This window comes from Carettochelys insculpta, chromosome 20, assembly GCF_033958435.1.
Source record: "Carettochelys insculpta isolate YL-2023 chromosome 20, ASM3395843v1, whole genome shotgun sequence".
NCBI classification, from domain to species: domain Eukaryota; kingdom Metazoa; phylum Chordata; order Testudines; family Carettochelyidae; genus Carettochelys; species Carettochelys insculpta.
In genome coordinates this window covers 7,029,703-7,048,412 of record NC_134156.1, presented here as the reverse complement: position 1 = coordinate 7,048,412, position 18,710 = coordinate 7,029,703, and the positions used below count along the sequence as shown (strand labels likewise).

Here is an 18,710-nt window from a genome sequence, read left to right as displayed (position 1 = left end):
TACAGGCCGAGCTCAGGCTTGCGCTCTGCATACTTTGCAATGAGAACCTGTCTTATCAAGCCAGGGTGCAGTTAGTTCCCCAGTGCTATCCCATAATTCCACCATGGCCAGCCTTTGTCTAACTCCTCCATTGTTCTGTGTGACATCTGAACCCAAGGTTTGCCTGCACCAGCCTTGCTGCACTTAAAGCCCTAGAGCAGAAATGCAGTCCAAGAAATGCAGCTGCCTGGAGCGGACACCAGCCGTCCAGTAAAATATGGAGCGAGAGCTCTTAGGCCAGTAATTTGGGAGGAATGTGCCCAAAGTGACGTCTTTGTTTAGTGGACAGGAACGAAAGGAAGCGGCAGTGCAGTCGGCTGGGTGCACTATGGATTACTGTGACTCTGATTTGCAGACTAAATTCCTTAATGGCATCCTCATTAGCCACGCTTCCTGCCAAAAGCCGTTTGCTTTGGTCTTCAGAACTATAACAACGAGCAATTCTCCCGGGAAGTTGCTGACATGAAATATTGTTCTCAGGTCCCTGACGCAAGCACCGGCCCTATGCTAAGTAAAAGAACGTCCTGAACAGTGCAGGTTAATGTGCCCAAGAGCCATGGGATACCCCACCCGGAGGTTCCCTCTAATTTTTTCCAATCCATGGGCAGAATAAGCTTTGTCCTGTGCACCAAGGTATGCGTAGATGGGCACCACCGGCAGAAAAACATGCTGCCAGCTGCGGGTGCTCTGCTAATCCGCTGGGGGGCACCTGAATCTCTGCAGGGCAGGCACCCAAGCGCTCAGCTTCCGGGAAGCACTGCCCAACAGACATCCAGCCCAGCACACAATGGGGGTGCAGTTGTAGGGGTCTGTCCCTGGAAGCGCTTTGCAGGCATGGCTCACCTAGGCTAGCTCAGCAGCCAAGACGCAACCAGAAAGGGAACGTGGCTGGCCAGAGCACGAGTCAGAGTCTAGCACGCAGAAAAGCAGCATGGTCCAGAGGACCCATCAGAGGGCTGGATGCCAAGGGCCCCTCCCGCCTCTCCCAGCAGCTCAGTGCACGTGGCTTTGGACAAACTTCCCCACCTGTGACATGGGGGTAGGGCGTATCCAGCTCACAGGTCTCTGACACAGAGCGGGGCTTGGGAACCTCTTGGAAGAGGGAAGGCGGCAAGGAGCCTAAAGAGCCAAACTCCCCTTGGTTGCAGAGTCACAGGTGCTCAGCACCTCGGAAGGCCAGGCCCTGGAAGCACAAGTCAACCCGCAGGGCTCTTAGCCCAGTGGTTACTCTTCCACTTGCCCCAGTGCCTGGACAGGCCCCACCGGATTCCATGCAGGCACTGGGCTCTGCCAGCCCAGATCTCATTGCAGGACAGGGGCCTGTGCTAGCAAGGCTGCTGCAAGAGCTTTGAACCAGTACAACTAGAAAGGAGTCCCTAGCACTTTTCATCGCTTGATCTTTGCCAAGGAGTTCAGCAACGTTATTCCCATTTTCCAGAGGGGGGCCGGAAGCTCCGGGAGGGAAGCGATTTGCTCAAAGCCATCCAACAAGCCAGTGGCCAAGGTGGGAACAAAACTCAGGGCTCCAAGCCCAAGCCTGGGCTCTTCCCACCAGTGTTCCCTCTCATTTTCCCCATCCCTGAGCAGGAGTTAAGTGCACCAGTATGAAGCCGATGTGTTGCACACAAAGTTCAGGTGGTGGTGGTCAGGCTAAGGGGTTCTGAGTGCATAAGAGGGGTCTGGCTGGGGCACAGACTCTGGGCTGGGACTGGGGCAGAAGTGTGACGGGGGCTCTGGGCCAGGGGAGATGCCCCTGGTTCAGGCCATCCCCCCCCGGCCACCAGGCTGCAGACTAGGTGGAGGGTGGGGCCCTTCTCCCCTCCTTGAGTGGGTGTCTTGAGCATCTTTGCAGGACTAAGCAGGCAGCTATACAGCTGCAGGGAACTTGGCTCGCCACGAGGCCAGTCGCAGTGCTGAGAGCCTTGCTACAGCTGTCTGCCTCACAGCTTTAGCAGCAGGCTGCTGGCTCTGGTGTCTTTGCGAGACTCAAAAGGTTTGCAGATTAGCGAGTCTCATGCTGCAGTTCCTCACTGCCAGTCCAGGACCCTCGCTCCCAGCCTGGCTGCGAAGCACACAGGACAGTAGCCACGCTGTTAAGGAAACACGTCAACATCAAGCGTCTGAGCCCACACAGGGTGAGGAAACCGAAAACAAGACCAAGACTCTTCAGCAGTGCCCGTTTAAAACGTGACACACTCCACTGAGCGGCAGAAACAGCCCCTGCAACGAACAAGTCCAGCATCTACATTCTCGGCTTACAGAGCGTTTACCATTGACTGTAACCTACAAATGGCTGAGCTCCATCCTCCTGCCTGACACACAGAGAGGTCACTACTGAGCTTGCCCAAGCCATGAGCCAGCACGTGAAGAACAATGACGTTTTCAGATCCACCTCGCGTGGCTGCCAGAGAAGGGCCCACTCTGGAAAGTAACACACAGATTTACAGGCTGGGAACTCTGTGGGTGTCTCCACAGCTGCTGCTTGGGTCTGTGTATAGTCCAGGCACATCTAGCAGCAACTGCTCCTGTCGATACAACACCACCACAAGCCTGGAGATGATCAGCCTCCTTCCAGACAGCTTCCTTGTGCTAGGACAGGGATCACCAAGTCATCACGTAGGCATGTGCTGTGTAACATGTGAGTGGCATTTGATTATCCTGTGGCCACTGAGCTGCCTGGCACTGGGCCGAGGGATTGCCAGCTGATGATTTTTTAAGCTTCCTAGGAAGGGAAACAGACAAGCTAGCACCATGGCTTCCAGTTCCCAGAGAGCCGTCAAGCCAGTTAGGAAGTGAAATTACAACACAGTAACCTGAAGTTTTGCTGCGCTCCCTGCACCAGGAAGAAGCTAAGTCTGAGCAAGTTTAAAGGCAGGAGGATCTGGTTCTGCACTTCCAAAGTAATGCTGTAACTTCAGGCAAGAAGGTGCCTTCCTGCTGGAGCCTTCCGAAATGCTCACAAATGGCTGCTTTGAAAACGGACAGCTGAACAGCTGTGAAATCGTTGTCCCAGTAACCAAGCCTTCCTCTCCCAAGCTAGCGTCATCTCGATGGGAAAAAACAATCAATCGCTTCCACCCCTCTGAGCCATGGCGCACTGTAGGTCAAAGCCAAGCACTCCGATTTGCTCTGCTGCCTTGTCTCTTCCTCCAGTTTGAGATAACCGAGGGCCAACTTTTTTTTAAATTCTGTGCCAGGAGCTCATCGCTTAAATCCGTAGCTAGGCCAAAAGCCGGGGAAAGTTGCATAAGCTCTGATGGGAGCTGAGCGCAAAAATCTCCACTTGTGCCTTTGAAAACCTCACCCTCCGCAATGACCTGGAGTCCCAGACGGCACAAAGCGGCCCACTTGTTGGTCAGAAGTTCTGGCCTACAGCCTCATTTTTTCACTTCTGCCAGAAGGGTCGGCAGCAGGACAGGAGCGAGCGTACCAAAGCTCCACACAAACCGCCCCGACCATGCACTCACGTAGCGCATTTCCCCCCATCCACAGAGCTCAGTGCACTATACAAAAGGGCAGTCTACAGCATCCCCATTTGACAGATGGGGAAACTGAGGCATGGAGCTAAGCGGTGACATGCCCAGGGTCACACAAGTAGGCCAGTGGCAGAATCGGGAATCGAACCCAGCTTTCCTAAGCCCCAGTCCTGCACCCTACCTGTTACTCCAATGCAGTCACCCAGGGGGCTCTACACTGACATGGCGGGGGGGGCGGGGGGGCGGCGCTGCCTATATGGGTCAGTGTTGAGAGCTCATGCAGTAATTGGATGGCTGCATGACAGCCTCACACCAGGCCGCTAGTACTGCTGGAGAATAAGCAATAGGCTAAGCCACACAGATTAAGCCAATTTCTGATCAAGCCTGGTCCAACAATTCTCCCGCCTGTTCAGGTAAAGGTAGAACATGTCTGAAAGCCTCTTGACGGAAGCCAGCGGTGCAGGGTAAGAACCCATCACCCTTCACTGACGTAACAGCATTAAAAAGCCACGGACTTTAGCAGCACTGGCCCACGGATGCTACAAGTCAGCACCAAGCAAGCTTCTTGCACACAGCTTCTCACCACAACGCAGCAGCTCTGCACGCTCACAACGACACTTCAGCATGCGCTTCAGTCATGGGAGGCTCGGACATCCCTTTTCTTGAACCGGACCCCAGTCCCTGACCCGCTCAAGCCTATCCCCACTCCTTAGCAGTGTCGGCTCTGTACAGTTGTGACAATAAAGCCACCACAAGATGGGTAACCAATAGCCACTAAGAACAGAGACATGGGATCAGGGAACATATTAGTGCTTCTCCCTTGAGCCACTTGGTCACAAAGGATTCGGGGACAAGGCTAGGACGGGGTAGGCAACTAATAGCAAGAAGAGCTTTTTTTAAATTCACTAAAAAAAAAACAATAATTCAAGAGCCACAATGCACGTGAATATGACACAGTCCTTAATAGACAAATGTCAAACCATACTTTTCGTAACTCCTATTTTAAGATGAGATACATGCTTACTGCAGGACAAGCACTGTTTGCCGAAAATAATGAGGAGAGGTTTATTTTTCTTTTAAAAAAAAACTTTGCAATTACGATGTCAGGAGCCACAAAAGGATGAAGTTTAATAAAAGACAAATGCAAAGTGCTCCACTTAGGAAGGAACAATCAGTTTCACACATACAGAATGGGAAGCGACTGTCTAGGAAGGAGTATGGCAGAAAGGGATCTAGGGGTTATAGTGGACCACAAGTTAAATATGAGTCAGTGTGATGCTGTTGCAAAAACATGATTCTGCGATGCATTAACAGGTGTGTTGTGAACAAGACACAAGAAGTCGTTCTTCCACTCTATTCTGCGCTGGTTAGGCCTCAGAGTAGTGTGTCCAGTTCTGGGCGCCGCATTTCAAGAAAGATGTGGAGAAATTGGAAAGGGTCCAGAAAAAAGCAACAAGAATGATCAAAGGTCTACAGAACATGACCTATGAAGAAAGGCTGAAAGAACTGGGCTTGTTTAGTTTGGAAAAAAGAAGATTGAGGGGGGACATGATAGCGATTTTCAGGTATCTAAAAGGGTGTCGTAAGGAGGAGGGAGAAAACTTGTTCTTCTTGGCCTCTGAGGGTAGAACAAGAAGCAATGGGCCTAAACTGCAGCAAGGGAGGTTTAGGTTGGACATGAGGAAAAAGTTCCTAAATGTCAGGGTGGTCAAACAGTGGAATAAGTTGCCTAGGAAGGTTGTGGAATCTCCATCGCTGGAGAGATTTAAGAACAGGAGAGATAAATGTCCATCAGGGATGGTCTAGACAGCACTTGGTCCTGCCACAAGGGCAGGGGGCTGGACTCAATGCAGACTCCTGGGCTAGGATTTCAGCGGGTGGCTGTCTGTCTAAGAGCCAGCACCTTAAACACAAGTACTCATTGTGCCGCGAATGGGATTACTGACATTAAAGATTCAAACACCTAATTGATGTCTCACAGGCTGTTCCATCTGCCAGCGAAGACCGGCTCATACATCAGCACAGTGCTGCAATGCTTGGGTGGCAAACCCCCCAGGGAAACATTTACAGCCCAGCAAGAGAACATGGATGGAATAGTTAGCTGTGCCAAGCTCACACCAACTTGGGAAAGGGAAGGAAAGGACCAGGCCCAGAGAATCTGGGTCCACACCAGCTGTCAGCCAAGGCATTGACTCCTTGTCGAGACACAGCCAACACCCTGCAGAGAACACTGGGGCTGTGCTGCTCAGGACAGAGGTGCACTGGTGGGATTGGTCAGAGCGGCCTACACGTTCCACCCCCCTCCAGCCTCGTACGAGGGCTACTTCACAGTGATACTGGACACACACCGGCTGATGCACAGAAAAGGTGCGTTCTGCGAAGGAGCCAGCTTTGCATCGTGATGCTCTGAACGTGTTTTCAGCAGGTTTTGGCACAAGCTGACTCCTTTCTCCAGGTAAACATGAAGAAAAGCATCATGTGCAATTCTTGCTGCTATCTGCCCGCATGCTGGCAAGGTGCTGGCCCCTCCACCCCACAAGCATCCTTTCAACTGAGCAGCATGGCTTCCCAGAGTGCAGCCAAGAGAAAGTTCTCTGCTCCAGCCATCTGTGCCCTATGACAAGAGCCCTCTGACAGCCTCAGGGCAGAGCTGCTTGCCAAGCTTATCCCAGCCTTTCCATCTGAACCAGCTTCCCCTCAGTGCCTCACGGAAGGTTTAAAAGACACATCCCACAACGTCTCTTCCCAGTGGAAAAAAGTTTTGCAAAACTAGAAGCAAGTTGAAAACTATGATCAAGCCCCGCCACCAAGTTGCCCACGCGCCCCAACACGCTGCCCAGGGGAGTGAATGCTACACCTAGAGGAGTCATCAGTTTGCAATTTCAGAGCCTGAGCTTCTCTGAGAAAGCCAGAGCTGGGAACCTGTAGGTAGGGTAACCCAGATCTGGCCTCCAGACTGCCGCAGTTCAATGGGACAAATGAAGCCCATGGGAGAGGTCTCTGCACGGGATGAGGGCTCTCCTGAATTCTCTTGGGAAAGGGTCCCCCTTAGACATTAGCCCGACAAGTAGAAGGGACCCCCATGGAGGCAGGCAAGCTAATGGCCCAGCACCTGGGACTCCTGCCCTTAAAAGGGATTGTGATAGCATAGAAAGGAGCTTCTGCTTTTCCAGCCTTCCTGTGGATTGCACATGGAGCAATGCATGTGTGTGCACCCATGGCAGAAGGGCATTCCACTTCCACCCCAACCTGCCCAACTGTCCCCAGAGGGCTCTCTGTAGGGACTGGAGAAAGGCAGACACACATTGGTCCTTCTCTCCAAGGACTGAAGCACTCTGGACACAAACAACAGTCTGATCCTAGGGAGGCAGTAGCCAGCAGTGCCCAAGGTTAGATGGGGGTGTCTGTCCAGGATCCAAACCCCTGATGTAACACCTGGAATGTTGGGTTCCAAACTTCAGAGCTGAAGCCCCTTTGCATAAAAAAGGGGCAGGCTCCCCCTCCACCGCCCTGGCTATGCTGTTTAGAGAGGTAACACTAGAGGTAACGTTCACCAAACCAGGCTCCAACCCCAAGGAAACTACAGTTTAATTCTGATTAGTGCAGCATGCACAGAGATTGTTTGCTGTCCTAGCATGGCCACAGATGGTGCAATAGCCTTCCACGATCCCCGACTCCTCCCCGCAAACCAAACGAGCTGCAACGAGGAGTTCTGCAACTGCTTTCCAGTCACTTCACTGGAAAGAGATTCCTCAAACCATACGTGAGGGCATGGAGTGAAGAAAGGAATGCGAGGCCTACAGAGAACAGCAGCCTGCCAGACCCAAGGGAAGGAAAGTAGAGAAACGCAACCAGGTTTTACTGAGATGCTAGACACAGATCCAGCAGCAAACATTCGGGTACTCTGCGCTTCTACAGTACATTGTATCTAAAGATCTCCAGGTGCTTAATGGATGTTAAGCCTCACAATGCACCTGTTAGCTGGGTTAAGAGTGAAACAAAAACATGGCCACTTTCACTGGAATAGTCCAAGGCCTGGTCTATAACTGGAGTTTTGGTTTGCAGAGAGGGTGTACTGGTGCAAATGCTGAGTGTAGATGCTCTGTGCCACCTGAGGAGCTGATGTGAGCCTCACCATTGCAACTCACTTTTTGCACCCATTCTGCACATTCACACAGGGTGCAATCCAGCACATCTGAGACGCATCGAGGTTCTGGGCTTTAGCCTCTGGAAGAATTTAGATACTCGCTTACTCGCCAGTAGTTTCAGTGGGAATATCTTGGAAGAGCTGAGCCTAACACACTTGCTCAAAGCTGTACCGCAAGCGAGAGACAGCCAGAAACAGCATCAGGAGTCCTGACTGCCAGAGCCATGGTCCAGCTTACAGAAAAAGCTTCCTTATATCACAAAAAACAACTTGCACAGGGATTAAGTCCAACATCATTTTTCTCTGCCCAAGATTCAGCTTTTGATTGGGATTCTTCAGACAACAGTGAATTAGCTGCATCTTCCTCCTCCCTATTTACATATTTGAAAAGCGACAGTGGCTAAATGAAAAATTAAGTCAGAGGACAGCATATCAGGTGTTACTGCGCTATTTACAGAAAGAGGAAATGGGCATTTTTAAACCTAAGCTGCTTCTGCACTCACTAAAGGGTGCGTGGCAGATAGTATATTGTTACCCAAAGCACGATAACGCGCCCACATCATCATGCAGGAAACTAGCAAGTCACCCTGGATTCATACTAACAAGTATAGCTAATCCAGTACCTCTTAGATTTACATTTAATGCCATATTAAATTAACAATACACCGATCTGGCAAGAAAGTAGGGGCTCATTGGTAAAGCTTTTAAATAAGCAAACAAGTTTACGATCCCTGGACAGAGACACTGAGTAATTCTATTTAATATTTAGTCATTGTTCCTGATTCACATACCAGGCTTCTCCAGTTGAAGTCCTGTGTTTTCTGATTAAATGAAACTTTAGCATAGCTTTGTGTGTTTGCAACATCCTCGGCTACTGCACAGAAAACAAAGCAATTAAAAAAACCCTTCTCCTACCTGAACAGCCTTGGATTCCTGACAGTCTCAAATAGATTGAATTTAGGTGATCTCAGGCTGGTCCCTGGTCAAAGCTTCGGCATGCCATTCACCAGCAGAAAAGCCTGCTTGAAGAAGCCAGTGACAGGAACAGCAGGTAATTGTATGCCAAGGTTAGAAGCAGTGGTCAAGGCTGGAAACATGAACATACACGCTATGAGAGGCTGAATTTTGCAAAGCAGGATTTTAGTCTGTACAATCAATCTTGGTTTTGTGACAGTAAATTTACTGTGACTGAGCAGCTAATTATTAGAAATGGGATTTTAAATAAGACTGAGACAACCCAATTACTTGTTTCTAAAGCTTACAGCAAGAGGCAGCCTTACAAAAATACAGCATTTCACACTGTGGGATTCTGAGTCTAGATTAGAGGCTCATTCCTTTTATTTCCATGCACAGAGCCTCCACAGAGCCCTAACAACAAGGTCGTGCATTAAGGCACAAAATCAGTCCAAGCCTATTCCTGAAAGAGGCCTTAGATTCATCTGGTTTATACAGATACTATCAAGGTTTGGCCATACCATAGATTTATATAATGGCATTATATTTTCTGTCTTATCTACCCCTTTTCTGATGGTTCCTAGGATTCTTCCAGCTTTTCTGACTGCTGCTGCCTATTGAAAAGATATCTTCGAGGAACTATCCAGTGACTCCAAGATCCCTTTCTTGAGTGGCAACAGCTAATTTAGACTCCATAATTTTGAACATACCGTTGGGATTCTGTTTTCTTTTGTTTGCCAGGAGCTGGGAATGGATGACAGAGCACAGATCACCTGGTTCTGTTTATTCCCTCTGAAACACTGGGCAAGGCCACTGTCAGGAGATGGGATGCAGGGCTAGATGGCCAAAGGGCCATACCTCGTCAAGACTATTCTTGTTACTTTGCATTTAACGACACTGAATTTCATCTGCCATTTCGCTGCCTCATCACCAGCAAAATCCCTTTGCAACTTCAGCTTTGGCCTTAACTATGTTTTGTCATTGGCAAACTTTACTGCCTCCACGTTTATCCCTTTTTCCTCCTGCATTTCTTTTACCCTGCAATATCCTGATGGCCCGCAAGGCACAGCTGAGGGGCAGCACAGCATGCAGAATGGCACAGCTACACAAATCTCCTAGGTCTAGCTGTAGGCCCATCCAGGGAAGGCGAGTTGCTGAAAAGGCCAATCAGGAAAACAAAGCATTAAAAAAAACTGATATTCAGGTTGAACCTCTCTAAACCGGAATTCTCTTGTCTTGCAGCATCTGTAATCCGGCATGATTTTAGTTCACTGAAGGACCACTTCTCCTGGGTGTGGCTTATAAAGTTTGTCTACAGCCACCAGCCCTGGCTCTGTGTTCTGTGCTGTTATTTAGCTGTAATTTACCCTTAAATATCTGCTAAGGGCCCAGTAAGCAGTGGAAGTTTTGGTTATGTGATAGACAGAATTTGCCAGGCCACAATATTCTTGTCCAGCAACCTGTCTATTGTTCCTTTGAGTGGCCACTCGCTGGTGTGTCCCAGCCCATTTTTGTTACACAGAAAATCAGCACCCCTATGTCGTCTTCATGAAGTGTGAGAGTTTGTGTGTGCAGTCAGACCAAGGCTTGTCTGTACAATGGGTTTTGAACCAATACACCTGCACTGCTGCAAACTCCCAGCGTGCTCCGGTGCAGTTTACCCAGTAGAAGTCACACCAGAGCCATGTGGCACATCTACGCTGGGGGGGGTTTACACTGTGACGTCAGTACAACAATCCTCGTCTACCGGAACCCAGAGAACCCAGCAGTCTAATGCAGTTCATTTAGCCACATTAAGCAGTGCATTAACATTCTAGCGACTGTTTCAGGAACGGTCAGGGAGGAGCCAGCTGCCAAGCTTTGAAAGCACAAGCACAGCATATACTAATGCTCCATTGTAGTTGAGGGAAGATTAATTGGCAGCAGCAAACCAGCATGCGCCATGAAGTATCAGCAACAAGAGGGTTACCTAAGGTTGAGAGTACGACACACAAGGGCACACAGTTGCCCACTCTGGAAAGAACTTTAAGACCGTCATGAATTGTCAATCGAGCAACCACAAGGGACAATTCTAACACCCGTCCCCCCCAGCTCTGTGCTGCCCAGGGACCGGGAAACTACACCAATTCTAAGCAGAGCCACAAAAGAGCAGGGAGCAGCTGTGGGGAAGAGATGAATGGAGCTCCTACTTAACACAGGGTTTTAGCGTTAGCGCTGTTTAGAGGAAGCCTAGACTTCTCTCTCAGCACCTCTGTGCAGCAGTGGACAATACACTGCAGTCATCCAGCTGCCTTCCTTTATGGCCCATCCAACCAAGACAAAATTGCCTTAGCCTCCTAGAAGAGAAGCAGATTGTGAGGATGGTCCAAATGGATGTGAGTTTCCGCCTGCGTCCACAGGATTCTGCAAGCCTACCACAGCAGCATGTGCTTCTGAGCTCATTTTGGAAATCCCCAAGAGAAGTGACCATTACAGCACAGAAGTACATAAGATGATGTGGGCAGATCCAGATGAGCCTTCCAACTTCATTGTAGTTGGGGGATGCGGAGAATTCCCCTGTACAAAATCTGTCAGAGACCAGACAGCTTCTTTCCTTTGCCCTCTGGCTGCATTTAAGTGACAGCTATGCTATTTGTTTTAGTTTTTCCCCAAGACGTAAAAGGATTTGCTCCCACAAGGCTTCACAATTAATAGCCCAATCAGGGAAATAAAAAGTTGTAAGCCATTAGCCCACACTCGAATCTAGTGGAAGTGGAGACGAAATACAGCTGCAGAGAGATTTTACTGAGTGGTGTCCATGCAGCCAAAACAGCGCTAGATTTGTAGCTAGGAAGGGCAGCAACCATTTATATCCAGCAGAAGTAGTGCCTGCTCATGGTACATAAATAAATGCGTAACACCTCTGAAGCGTGGTGCCAATGTTGCTAAGAAAGGAAATGGCGCTGGGTAACCTAGGTGCCCTCACCTTTCTTCCTTTTAAATGGGAACGCTACTGGCTGCATCACATGTTTCTCTCCAGCCAGTTTTTCAGATCCTTCCCCAATTGTCACCGGTGAGTCAATGGCTTTGCATGACCCATGGAAGTGCTGACTAATGTAACTGTTTGTGTCTTTGGGTTAGGCAATAGCACTCATGTAAAACCCAGCCTCCTACAGAGAAGCTGCAGTCAGGGTACTCAAGACACCCCTGAGAAGGCTGAGGGAGGGAGGGGAAGAGAAACAGGCAGCACACAGAAAATGTCAGAAACAGCTTTAATTAGAGACTAAGTCCGCAGCTGGGGCAGCTGTTTTGCTGAAGAGAGACACTACCAATGAGGAAATTCCAGGTAAGCATCCGCACCACTCTGTATGTCACTGGAATATTGGCTAAGCATCTGCAAGGGTTGAGTTAAACAATAAGACCCTTCTGAGACCAAAAAGAAGAGTATCTGCCCACCAGCTACATACTAATTTAAAAATTTGCATATTAAGCAAGAACAGTTTTAGCCCAAACCACATGACTACTGACTTCCCTCTCTGGGGTAGCCAAAACAGGAGCTATCCATTTAATTGAAAAAACTAGAGCACAAACTCATGCTGATGGCTGGGTGCCTGCCTTCCCACAGCAACTGGTGAGAAAAGGGACAACAGAAAAGCCACCTTGACATTTTAAAAGATGTGGGGCCTTGCTCGCTACCATCCCTGCGCTATTCATAGCCATTTACAGTGGGCTCAACAGCCATCACTGACCAGGGGGCAAGGTGGGAGGGGAACCTGGCCAAGCCAAGCCAAGGCCAGAGAGGGCAGTTAACCTTTAGTGTCACTCAGACCATGGTGCTGCCCCCCCGCCCCCAGGGCCTGGAGCTCTGGCTGCTGCAGTAGCAGCGGTGATAGCTGGAGATCCAGGCCGCTTTGAAATGCTGGAGCCCTGTGCAACTGCCCTCTTTGCCCTCCCCCCGAGTCGGTGGGCCTGGCCATTGACACCAGGACAAGGTAGACACGCAAACACGTCCATTTGGAGGCTGAGCCTGTACTTGAGTTCGGACGACGTAGCTAGGCTAGTCAGGAATGTGAAACCACACATCCCTCACCGACAAGGCTGTGACAACCAGACCCCCAGTGGTGATGCAGGTATGTTGACAGGCAAAATGCCGCTGTTGACAGAGCTAACATCATTCAGGGGGGTAGCATTTCTACACCAACTCTCCCCGCTGTCCCCTGTTGCTGCAGGTTGCATCTGCTAGCATAGACAGGAGGGAAAACTTCCTATCAAATATTGGAATAAAGTGTCTAGGGAGGTAGGGGAATCTCCATCACTGGAGATATTTTAAGAGCAGCTTAGATAGACCTCTACCAGGGACGGTCTAGATGGTACTTGGTCCTGCCATGAGGTTCTCCCCACTCCTGGACCTGGGCAGCAGTGGCTGTCCTGTGGCTCTTACAATGGTGAGAAGTCCCACGGTACCTTACAGACTAACAGACATTTTGGAGCACAAGCTCTCGGGGGCAAAGGCCCACTTCATCAGGGTGCATCTGACAAAGCGGGTCTTTGCCCCCAGAAGCTTATGCTCCAAAACAGGGTTTCCCGAACTTTATATAGTTGGAATCCAGTTTTTTTAGCACCTTTTTGGCATCCAAAAATATAAATGCATATTAAAAAAGTGAATGAAAAATGAATAAAGTTTGCACTGGTTGTTATTTATTCAATAATAATATAACTCTGGATACAAAATACTTCAGCACCTAACATTATTCTTACCTTAATTATGCGGGAAAACATGAAGTGTACCAAAGCAATAGGATCCTGGGAGACAATTTGCATATTTTCCAAGGACCAGTACTGGGCCAGGGACCAGACTTTGGGGAGCACTGCTGCCAAATATCTGTTAGTTTATAAGGTGCCACAGGACTTCTTGTTTTTGCAGACACAGACTAACACAGCTACCCTCTGGCACCCAGGGAGACACTGGCAAGAGCAGTTTCCCTGCTCACACTTCCGGGCTTCAGCTGAGAGCAGGGGTGCGGGGGAGGGCAGCTGAGAAGCAGAAGGGAGTGGGTCCCACCGAGCCGCCCGCGGGCAGAGCTGCGGGGGCCATGGGCGTTTGCAGGCGAGACTGGGGGGGCGTGCAGGGAAGGGGGCGGTCCCCCCGCAGCGAGCCCTGCCCGGGAAGAGGCCCGGGGCGCAGCGGAGCCGCTCGCCCCCGAGGGACAGGCGAGGCCTTTCTGGGCGCAGCAGCGGGGCCGGGGGGGCCGCGGCCGGAGGGAGGAAGGAAGGAGCTGCCCAGCCGCGCCCGGAGGGGAAGCGCCCGCCCGGGGCGTTCAGACTTGGAACGAAGCGGCGCGCCCGGAATCGGATACAAAGTAACTAAACACAACGTGCAGCCAGCCGGGCTCTGCGCCCCTCCCCCCGCGGCCGCGCCCCCGGCACCCCCCACCGCCCCTCCCAGCGTCCCAGCCACCTCCTCCCCCCGCCCCTTTGTACCCCCACCGTGCGCCCGGCACCCCTCCCCCGCCTCTCCCTGCGCCCCAACAGCCTCCTCCCCCCGCCGTGCGCCCAGCACCCCACCCCCGCCTCTCCCTGCGCCCCAACAACCTCCTCCCCCCGCCGTGCGCCCGGCACCCCTCCCTGCGCCCCAACAGCCTCCTCCCCCCGCCGTGCGCCCGGCACCCCTCCCCCGCCTCTCCCTGCGCCCCAACAACCTCCTCCCCCCACCGTGCGCCCAGCACCCCTCCCCCGCCTCTCCCTGCGCCCCAACAACCTCCTCCCCCCGCCGTGCGCCCGGCACCCCTCCCCGCGGTCTCGCAGACTGCCGCGCCCCACTCACCTCCGCCGCCCGCACTGGCTCCGTCCCGTCCCTCGTGCCCGCCCGGGCCGGCTCAGGCAGAAGCTGGGCGGAACTCGCCCTACCTGGGCGGAGTCGGGGCCGGGCCGGGCCGGGCCCGGCGGGACATTGGTTCTTCAGGAGCCGCGTGGGAAGCACGTGGGGCGGGGGAAAGTCTCTTCCCGTCCCAGAGACCGACTCCGGCGGCCGGGGCGGGGAACAGCGCCCCCCAGAGCCCCTCCGCCTGCAGGGCAGGATCTCCCCCGGCGCATCCCCAGCCCTCCTGTCAACGCCCCAGGGGCCCTGCAGCTGGGGCCGGCTTCCCCCCCTGCGCCTCCTGCCTTCTCAGACTCCCTTCTTCGCAGCTTTTCCCCCATCAGGCCCTCCCCTGGGGTCCCCAGGTCTGATCCTGCAGCCGAGCAGCTGGCCCCAGCCAGGGCTGCCCTGAGCACTTGTGGGGCTACCGGCCCTTCTATTACAGGGATGCCGTGAGGGCAGCCCACATGGGGCGGGCGGGGGGGGGAGGCTGATTATTGTTTCAAGGTGTGATTTTACACTCATCAGCAACACACCGATGAAATATTTTTAAAGCACACGTTAAACTCATGTCCTGTCGAGTAAACCAGTAAATTCAGGAACAAGGAGAAGTCCTGTGGCACCTTATAGACTAACGGATATTTTGGAGCATAAACTACTCTCCAAGAGCATCAACACAGTGCTCTGTGCTGCCAGGCAGTGCCTGTCTACAGGTCGTTTTCCTTTCTGCACTGGGCCGTGATTTATTTGGGACATTCCTAAGGGCAAATCTACAGTAGACCCGAAAGTCGATCTTAGATGTGCAATTCCAAGCAGCAGATGATGAAACGGGTCTTTGCCCACGAAAGCTTATCTGTTAATCTGTAAGGTGCCGTGGGACTTCTCGTTGTTTTTGCCGATACAGACTAACACAGCTACCCCTCTGATAATTCCGAAACTGACTCTGTGTACCTGGAGTAAACAAATGCCTGTTCGGCGTGTTCGTTACCAGCTGGATGGCTCTGGCGCAGGTTCAGCGTTGAGCTCATTGGCTGGCCGGCTTTTTCACTTTTAAGTTAATTTGATACTACCCTGAGGAAGCAGAACCACAGAGCAGGGAAAGGAAGAGGGGATGAGTAGATACTAAAACCCAGTGGTGCCCTGAATTTTCACATGCCCTAAGCTGCTGTGTTTTCTGCATGTAGGTAACGCCAGCCCTTCCCCAAGCAGTCAGCAAAATTAGGTGCTGCAACAGAATCTGGGCCTTACCCTCTCTCTGTCTCCCTTTGCTCAGTTATGGAATGGGAGCCTGCGACCTGCAGGACAGGCCCAAATTTTCCTGATAATTCCTGTGTCCCGCATTTAGGCAAAAATGTCCCACTGGACATTTTTACCTAAATGGGTGATGCAGGACCTGTCAGGGAAATTCCCCACCCCAGCCAGGGTTTCCGCGCCCCACAGCTGCTGGCGGAACTCTGCACCCTAGCCAGCTCCCAGCCGCAGATCTGCCAGGATCCCCTGCACCTGTCCAGGGTTCCCATGACTGGGGCTGCCAGCCAGTCTTGGTGTGTCCTGCCTAACCTTTTTCAAAATCTGACACCCTTAATGAAAGCCGGCTGGCTCAGGTGCAATTACAAGTGTTGTATGTGTGGGGGTTGAGAAATGGGAACTTTAAACCAAAGAGAAGGAAGGGTTCTCCTGATCAGTAGAGATTTAAAACTGGAAGAGGATACGCTCCTGCAGGAAATGCCAGAACTCGGGGGCTGTGGTATTTAACATTAGAATGGGACTGAGCTCTGGGAAATCCACAGGAATGATGATAATAAGGAGGAGTTTGATGGTCTAATAATTTGTTTCAACCAGCAATGTCAATCCCTGCGAAAGGCGATAATAATCCTTATTACCTAGCCTGCCAGCATGCAATTAGGCTTAATTAGCAATTGTTTGTATAGTGCTTTGAACGTCTAAGGAGTGTGTGAAGTGTTATCTGTAAGGAAGAGGAAATCTTGAATACACATACCCACCCACTGTAGTATCTATCCAGGAGTCATGCTCTTCCAGCCCTAAGAGACACATTTCCTTATCTCGCCTCTCCTCCACTCTAGCCGTTTGTATTAGCATTCGTGAACTATATTATGATATGTTATTTACTCACCTTGCCTGGGTATCCTGAGGTTTTGTTAATGTTAGAACTATGCCAATAGAGGAGCTAATTATTATTTTAAATGAATGGAGATACACATTTCATGGAGCTGGAAGGGACCTCAGGAGGTCATCAAGTCCACTCACCTGCCCTCTTAGCAGGACCAAGCACCATCCCTGCCCTTCCAGCTCCCTAAATGGTCCCCTCAAGGACTGAGCTCCCAACGCTGGGTTTAGCAGGCCAGTGCTCAAACCGGTGAGCTATCCTTCTGCCTGCCTACTCATAATGCCCTAATTTTATGTTTTTTCTGTCTGCATCTTCAAGCCCTTTAGGTGGCTTCCACCCTCTCTGAGGGTGTGTCTATTCTTACTGGAAGATTCGCTCAGGGTCCATCTCCGGGGTTTGGATTTAGCTTGCCTAGTGGGGACACACTGAATTGAACCATCAGGTATTGGCAGTTGACCCTGGAACTCCTCATTCTCATGAGAAATAAAGTATGTCTACAGGAGAGCTTTTCCCATCAATCTCCCTCTGTGGAGACGGCCTGATAAATCGATCTTAAATACGTTGATTCCAGCTGTGCAATTGGCTTAGCTGGAATTATGCGTCTAAGGTTGACTTTCAGGTCTAGTGTAGATTTACCCTTAGGAATGCCCCAAATAAATCACTGCCCATTGCAGAAAGGAAAACAACCTGGCAGGGAATGGATAGCTCAGTGGTTTGAGCACTGGCCTGCTAAACCTCAGGGTGCGAGCTCAATCCTTGAGGAGGCCCTTTAGGGATTGGGGCAAATAGATGATGATGCTTGGTCCTGCCATCTTGGCAGGGTACTGGACTAGATGACCTCCTGAGGTCCCTTCCAGTTCTAGGAGATGTGTATCTCCAACCATATTTACATTTACATGTGCTGCTCCACAGCACTGTGCTGATGCTCTGAGAGACTAGTAGTGAACAGCAGAGACCAGGTAGGGTGGGGCTTAATAGCTGGTCGTGTCCAGGCATGTTCAGCAGCAACTGTTGCAGAGACACATGAAGTATCATAAAACACTAGCCCTGGAAGGGACCTCAAGAGGTCATCAAGTCCAGTCCCCTGCCCTGACAGCAGGACTGAGCACCATCTGTTCGATGTTCTTATATAGCTCCAATGATGGAGATTCTGCAACTGCCCTGTGCATTTTATTCCGATGCTTAACAGCCCTGATAATTAGGAAATTTTTCCCAATGTCCAACCTAAACCTCCCTTGCTGCAATTTAAGCCCATTGCTTTTTGGCCTATCATCATTGGCCAAGAAGAATAATTTTTTTTGTCTTCCTTGTAACAACCTTTTAAGTACAGGGGTCTTCATTGTGAGTCCAGGTTACGTTCCTAAATAATGCAACTTATAGTGAAAGGACCTATAAAGGGGAATTAATAATCATAAGGAATAATGGGGCTGCTCCTGCGTTAGGCAGGGGGCTGGACTAGATGACCTCCTGATGTCCCTTCCAGCCCTAGAAGTCTATGATTCCATGAATGTAATTAGCTTGAGATATGTTCGCAACACATACAGTTCACACATGTGGAACATATGATGTACCTTTAACCCACAAAAAACAATACATAGAAATAAAATAGAAATAAATAAGAAGATAAATAAATACATAGAAAAAATAACCCCGCTCCCTGTCAGCTCTCTGCCAGTCCCCACCGGCTCCCCGAAGTTCCCTGCCGTCTCTCTGCAGTTCTCTGCCGACTCTCCATCCGTCCCTGCCAGCTCCCCGCCGGTTCACGCCTGTTCCCACAGCTCCCTGCTGGCTCTCCACAGCTCCCTGCACGTCCCCGCTACTCCCCCGACTCCCTGCCAGCTCCCTGCCCCGACTCCTCCCGGCTCCCTGCGGCTCCCCACCCATCCCTCCTGACTTCAGGGCTCACTTCAAGGGCCCCTGCCCTACAGCGCCTGCCACCCAGCTACCACGAAGCTCTGCTCTGTTCCTGGCGTTTGGTCCCTCAGCCCCTAAACAATGTCAGTGCGGATCAATGCGATTTATAATGAATCTGCTTCCCTGCATTAATTCACAACTTATATGCCAAACGATTTATAGCAAAGTGACTTACAACAAGGACTCCCTGCATAAGTATGACAGTCACTTTCCTTG

The 18,710-nt window shown here is 51.0% G+C and overlaps 1 protein-coding gene across 5 annotated transcripts in view; it reads right to left on the bottom strand.

The window, feature by feature from the left end:
• The window catches only part of LOC142023627 (cytoglobin-like), a 120,579-nt gene that overhangs the window by 45,672 nt on the left and 56,197 nt on the right, over positions 1 to 18,710 (bottom strand). The window contains exons 1-2 of one of the 5 annotated variants that reach the window (XM_075014768.1): positions 14,420 to 14,464; positions 8,578 to 8,749 (exon numbers count right to left, since the gene is read on the bottom strand). The exons of 3 other annotated variants lie outside the window; for them this stretch is intronic. The gene's annotated coding sequence lies outside the window, so the exon portion shown is untranslated. Of the gene's footprint in view, positions 1 to 8,577; positions 8,750 to 9,653; positions 9,773 to 14,419; positions 14,465 to 18,710 lie in introns of those variants that run through there. One more of the 5 variants, XM_075014767.1, reaches the window with a different exon arrangement.